This window comes from Myiozetetes cayanensis, unplaced genomic scaffold (assembly GCF_022539395.1).
Source record: "Myiozetetes cayanensis isolate MyiCay16 unplaced genomic scaffold, myiCay2020 scf1, whole genome shotgun sequence".
Taxonomy (NCBI): domain Eukaryota; kingdom Metazoa; phylum Chordata; class Aves; order Passeriformes; family Tyrannidae; genus Myiozetetes; species Myiozetetes cayanensis.
The window spans coordinates 25,709,147-25,715,317 of NW_026086604.1; positions in this window are offsets into that span (position 1 = coordinate 25,709,147).

A 6,171-nucleotide genomic window follows, 5' to 3' on the forward strand; every position below is an offset into this window, starting at 1 on the left:
AGCCGGCGGTGCGGTCCAGTTTCGCCTTCCATCCCCATGGTCTCTCCTCACGCATCGCGCACCTGCGGGCGCTGCGCGGGGCGCTGTGGGCGCCGTGACCTTGGGGAGGTGCCGGGGGCCGGGCTGGGGCGGGCGGCGGGAGCCGGTGCGGGGCGGGCGGTGTGCGGGTGTGCGCGCGTGTACGTGCGTGCGGCGGGGCACGGCGCGGCTCTGCGGGCCGGGCGGGTGCTGCTCCCTGCCGGGAGCCCGGGGAAGGCACGGACGGCAGGGAAGGCAGTTCAGCCGGCAGGGAGCCGTGCGGGAGGGCGCCCGCACCGCCAGGGTTTGTTGTAGGTGCCAGGTTTTGGAGGGAATTAACGGGGGTTTGGAGGTGGGGATTAGCGGAGTTGGCGGTGGGGAGCTGTGTTTGAGCTTCGGGCGAACTGGGACGTCAGCGCTTATTGCTCGGTACTGCGTTTTTCCTAAGAAGCTGTAGGTCGAGCCGGGCTTGCGCTTATTTCTTACCACTGAGGAAATAGCCACTTACTCTGAGAGCGGCTCAGCTGCCGCTCCCGAGGATGGATCTGCGCGGCTAAAATTGAGCAATGCATATTTTAGATGTTTTTATATTGCGCAACGCTCCGGTGTTTTACCGCAGGACAGGAGGGACCGGACCTTGGCAGCCCTCTGACGGCGGCTCAGTTCCGTGCCGTGCCGCGCCGTGCCGGCCTCCCTCGGCCGTGGGGCCGGGCTGGCCCTGAGGGCAGCGCAGACACGGCGGGGGGGGCTGCAGATGGTCCCCTCTGAAGGCTTTTCTTTGCCCTCTTGCTCCGAGCGATTTTCGGTATGAGAATGACGTAACTTTATCCCATTTTCTTATTAAGATGGTTTATTCAAATCCGGTTTTAATTATGTTCTGTTGGGATTCAAGCGCAGGGGTCTAAATTCTGTTTTCAGTGAGGTCACTGTAAAGCTAGAATAACAACACCAGAATGACTCCATCATTTACATTCAGCATTGTAAAATGTGTGTCATTTGTTTGTATTTGTTAAAAGGAGAGAGAAAAGTCTATTTGTACAATGTGGGTACTGTTGCTAATAGCAAAAGGAACCAGCTGGGAAATTGCTTACAAAAATTAAAGGCCTTTCTCAGACCCCTTCGAGTGTAAGCAGAAAATATTTAAAGCTTATTACTGATTACCATAGTATGTGTCCTTATATTTGCATGTTTCTACTCAAGATGGTTTAGCAACCACAAAATGAAAAGGTGGTGGCAAAACTGAATACACAGAAGTTATTCAGAGGTGGCTGTGGTATATGTGATGTAGAAGAGCAAATGGAAATGCACGTTATACATTTATTAGCAATTCCTTGTTTGCTCATTATAGATACTTCACACCGATCACTTCTAAATCTGGCAGTTGTGCTGTCCAGTACGCTGACAGTCTCGTAAATGCACACATACACAAATCCATATAGCTAAGAATCCTTGAAGAGCAAAGCAGAAAGCATCCCTTTATGTTATAGAAAGGAATAAGATTTCAGTACATTTCAGAGGACTTTCTTCCATTCAGTTTTACTAATAAAAAAAATCCAGCCTGCTTCCTCATCATTCTCATATTTCAAGTTTCCACTGATGTCAAAGGGAGCACCACAGATAGGAAAAGTACAGGATTAAACACAACACAGTGTTTGGCATGGTGGACTTCCTAAAAGATCTACATAGGGTTCTTAGCAGGGAAATGAAGTCAGTCACCAGCAGCACTGAGGAACTGGGATTTTAGTAACGTGAATCTTAATTTTATTTCTTTATTTCTGTCAGCAAGTATGTGACCGCACAGACATCCACATTAGAAGGTCCATTGTTCTTAAAATCAAATACCTATTTTTCTTGATTATTCAGCAGTACTTGCAAGCTTGAGCCCATGGCATGGGACTGCTGTTGAAAGCCTAGCATTGACTTGGGCTTGTTGTTCCAGCCTCCTTCTTTTCTGTCTCCTGCCTGCATCAGGCTCATAATCTGCAACTGTGGATTTAGGGCAGAATGGAATGCCTCAAAGCCATAAGCTAGCCCTGAGAGGAAGCTGGATACTAGAAACAGTACAGTCAATAATATTGCACACTGCTGAAGCTGCAAGGCATGTTAGCATGCAATACAGATACAATATACATGAGCTTGGTACCTGCAGTAGCTCAGGCATCTCACATAAATCCAAACTATGTTCCATGAAACCTGTTCCTCTCTGCTATGGTTCTGCTGAAGTTGGTGGAATGATGCATACCAGTAAGGCCTTCTTGCACATACAGATCGTGTAGGAGCAGTTCCTAAAGCAAATGTTCACGAATCCTGTGGTGACAGAAGCATTATAAATACATTTCAAGCAATACAAACACAGGGAACAGATTAGATAATGACTGGAACCATTTGATTACTCATGACTCTGACATTAATATTTTGGGTAGAAAAGATGCCAGTGTAATCTTGTCTCCCTTTCCTGTCACTACCGCTACCCCATACTGTGAAAGTTTTTAGAAACTAATAAAACCAGATACCATTCTTCATCTCAATTTCTTAACATCATGTTGCATCTGAATGTAGTAAACAAACTAGCGTTTCTTGATTTGATGGTAATTTTCAGTCATTAGTTAATACAAATAGAAGCAACAACAGTAGCCTTCAGTAAGTGCAAACTGTTTACTCACTCAGATACTTTCATGCTGTTTATGGTTCATTCCTGGGCAAAGGACAATGCAAAGCCTATATATGACTTAGGCCCCATTTGAATCCTGCTTTGAAGCCTTAGGTGTCATGGGATATTTGTTCACCCTGTGCATAGGAAGGGCACATCCTGTTTATGTATGTTTTATGAAGTTTCCTGAAATACATTTTTATGATCATTATTATTAGTTGTGAAGGACAGAAGATGTCAGTACAGATGGAAAAATGGCACAAATTGTTCCATATCAGTCTTTTTCCCCTTAGTAAATTTCCAGCTTCTGGTAGTATTTTGGATGCAGGAGTGATGACACATCAAACATGCTTTAACCTGCTAGACAGTTTCAGCAAAGTGCACACAATGGTTATGGTAGGTTTCATGGTAGGTTTTCTACACTGAAAATCTGTTTGCAGTCATTTTTTGACATCCTCATCCGTGCTGCTGTTCAGTGCTGAGCAAGACCCAGAAGAACCTTGCATTATTCTGATTCATTCTAGCTATTCTGTGAAAGTTAAATGCAATCATGAAAATAAAAATACTTTTTGGCCCTTCAGTGATGTCAGGTTAGAGCCCCTCCTTCTGTTACAAAAATGATGTCTTATTACTAAATATTTCTAAGGAGAGACTAATACAAGTATCAGCAAGGACAGCTTCATGAGATGTCAATGCAGTGGAAAAAGCCTGCCTGCTTCTCTGTTGACTTCTGGCCATTGCTGATACCAGCTGCAATGACATTCACATTTTGATATACTTTGAAATATACCATATTTAAGTAATCTCTGTTGTAAAACTGAACAAGCTTGACTACACAAATAAAACTAGTGTCCAGACAAAAGCTATTTGTTATGATTCGATGCAATTACATCCACATGATAAAGTCCTGTGCAGTGTAAAACTAATGTCAACAAGGGTGTTTTGGTTTAGTCCCATAACCTAAGGTAAATGTATACATTCTTTCTCATACCAGGCTAATGTATTCTTTCACCACCTGTATTCCATGATGTTTTGAGCTGTTTCACAACCTGGTCTTTACTTGTCTGGCCTTTACAGCTCCAGATACAATTTCCCTGTTCATGTGTTAGCGTACCTTACTCTTCACACACGTCTGTGGTCATCATCCTGACTTCTCTCACCTGTGTACCTTTTTGCAAGTACACTCCATCCATCTTGAAAAAAGTGCCTTCTGTGACTTCTGCAGTTGGCATTGCACCATGTGTAAACTTGCAGTCTATTACCAGACTTGCAGTCACACTGGAAGTCTATTGCCAGCATGCACAGAAGAGTATTGCAAGGCAATGGCAGCAGGAGCTCACCAGCCTGGTGCAGTACAACACTACACATGCAAAGGATTTAAAAGTGGTTTATAAACTAGTCAAAGCCATCAGCTCCCAGCTGGTCATGAGGTACATAACCTACAGTTCCTCTGACGAGAAGAGCCAGCACCATTTGGAAGACAGAGGAGAAAACCCAAATGGTAACTCCAGAATTCCTACTCACCAAGGTCAGCAAGTTAGAGATTCCTTTAAAATTTTACCACCATCCAAAAGGTTCTTGCTTCAGAGATTGTCAGTTCTGGACCAAAAAGTTACATTTGGTTAGAACATAAAACATTTTTATTGTACTGGTACACTGAGTAAGTGTTGGTCCTGATGAAAATGAAAATTTTCCTGTCGTCAAAAATAGTTGATGTAACACATACTCATAGATGGACTTAACAAATATTCCACATTTAGGAACACTATAGCGAATACAGCATGAGTGAGAAGGGAATTCTCAAAAGACAGAACAGAAAGTTCCCAAGCAAAGTTTTGTGTCTTTCCAAAAACAAAAGAAAAGGTGGTAAATCAGTTTTTGAAACTGAACTGCAGATGAGAGAAATGGAAACAAAAAAAGAGGAGTACGTAAGAATAAATGCTAAGAGATAGCTATGGAAAAGGGATCTCATCTTACCTCTAAGTACAGCTGAAAGAAATAATGGAAAGTAGATTTTATGAGAAAGTGTAGTATTTACTTTGGTGTCAACTATTACCATACAAATGTTCATATATATGAGTAATTGTAAATGTGTAATTCCATTGGGTTCTCTGATGAGTTTTTAATGCCATCTGCCTCACTAAATCTAGATTAGTTAAATCACCTGCATTTAAAAAACCCACCAAAACCAAACAACAGCCATATTGCTTTCAGTTTCCTTGGAGGTAAAAATGTGAAATTTAGCAAGAGATAAATTTGAACTTCTGTGACTTCTTCCTTTTATTTCATATTAAAAACAAAAATCCACAGCACACTGTGAGGTACTCTATTTTTGTTATGAGACACCATGGCATACTTTGCTTTTGTTTGCTAAATGTGTAAAAGTGAAGGCACTGAAAATAGCATTCAGCTAGATACCCCTGTAATGGGCATTCTGAGATTTACCTTACAGGAGATCCTATACAAAGCTCTTACTTGCAACACAGGAATGTTGCTTCTCAGAAAGAATGGTGACAAACTCCTCTCTTATCCTTTGAAAGAGCTTTCTACCCCAGTTATAAAGTCTCATAAAAATGCCCATAGGTTGGGAAAAAACAATGCTGGGTACTCTGAGGGACTGTGACAGCTGTGTGCAGAGCAGTGATCAAGGAGAATTTCCACAGGTCTACTCCAAGTTGCCTGCAGGATGGGAGTTAAGATGGAAAGTCCTAGCCTTTGGAAGTGGCTTGTGCTTGCATGGAGATAGATGGTGGCTGAACACCAGTGGCTGCACTGTGCAAAGCTGCCAACTAACATGTCACAAATATTGATTTTTTTAGTTGCTCTTGCTAAGGTTTCACATCCAAATGATCAGGAAATTGCAGAGCAAAACCTATTAATAGCAAGAGACTCTTTCACCTAGATTTGTCCAACAGCCCTTCATGTGACTCTGTAATTTTTGCCATTGAGTGTAAATAAGAAGGATTGACACAAACCCTCACATTGGATCCAAAGCCTACACCTGAGGTGTCTAGTTCTAATGAAAAATTACAAATTGAACTGGCCAATCTTAGCAGCTGTGTGAATCTGTCACTCATTCTTTTCTACCTGAGTAAAAAATTAACATTATTATCCTACTCTTGTCAGCATTAAATGCCTTACTCAGTGATAAGGAAACAACCTCGTGACTTCAGAAAGAATGCTTTGGAACTTTTCCCATTCCTATATGAACCACTTTGGACTTTAAAAGCTACAGAAGCCAAGAGGAAGTGCACACACTTTCATAGGCTGATTTTGTTTACATTTTCTCTCATTCACTTCATCTTCTTTTATTCCAGAGACATGAGACATACACATACATACACAAAGATACAGTTTTTCAGACTGTTGCATGATTCTAATGTTAGGCTTTTTAAAACTTTGTTTTAGGGAGGAAAGAAATGCACAGCATCACAGCATGATAAACAGTGACTTCACCCATGAAATATGAAAATAAACTCACCTGCTTTATTTTTAGCTCTTTT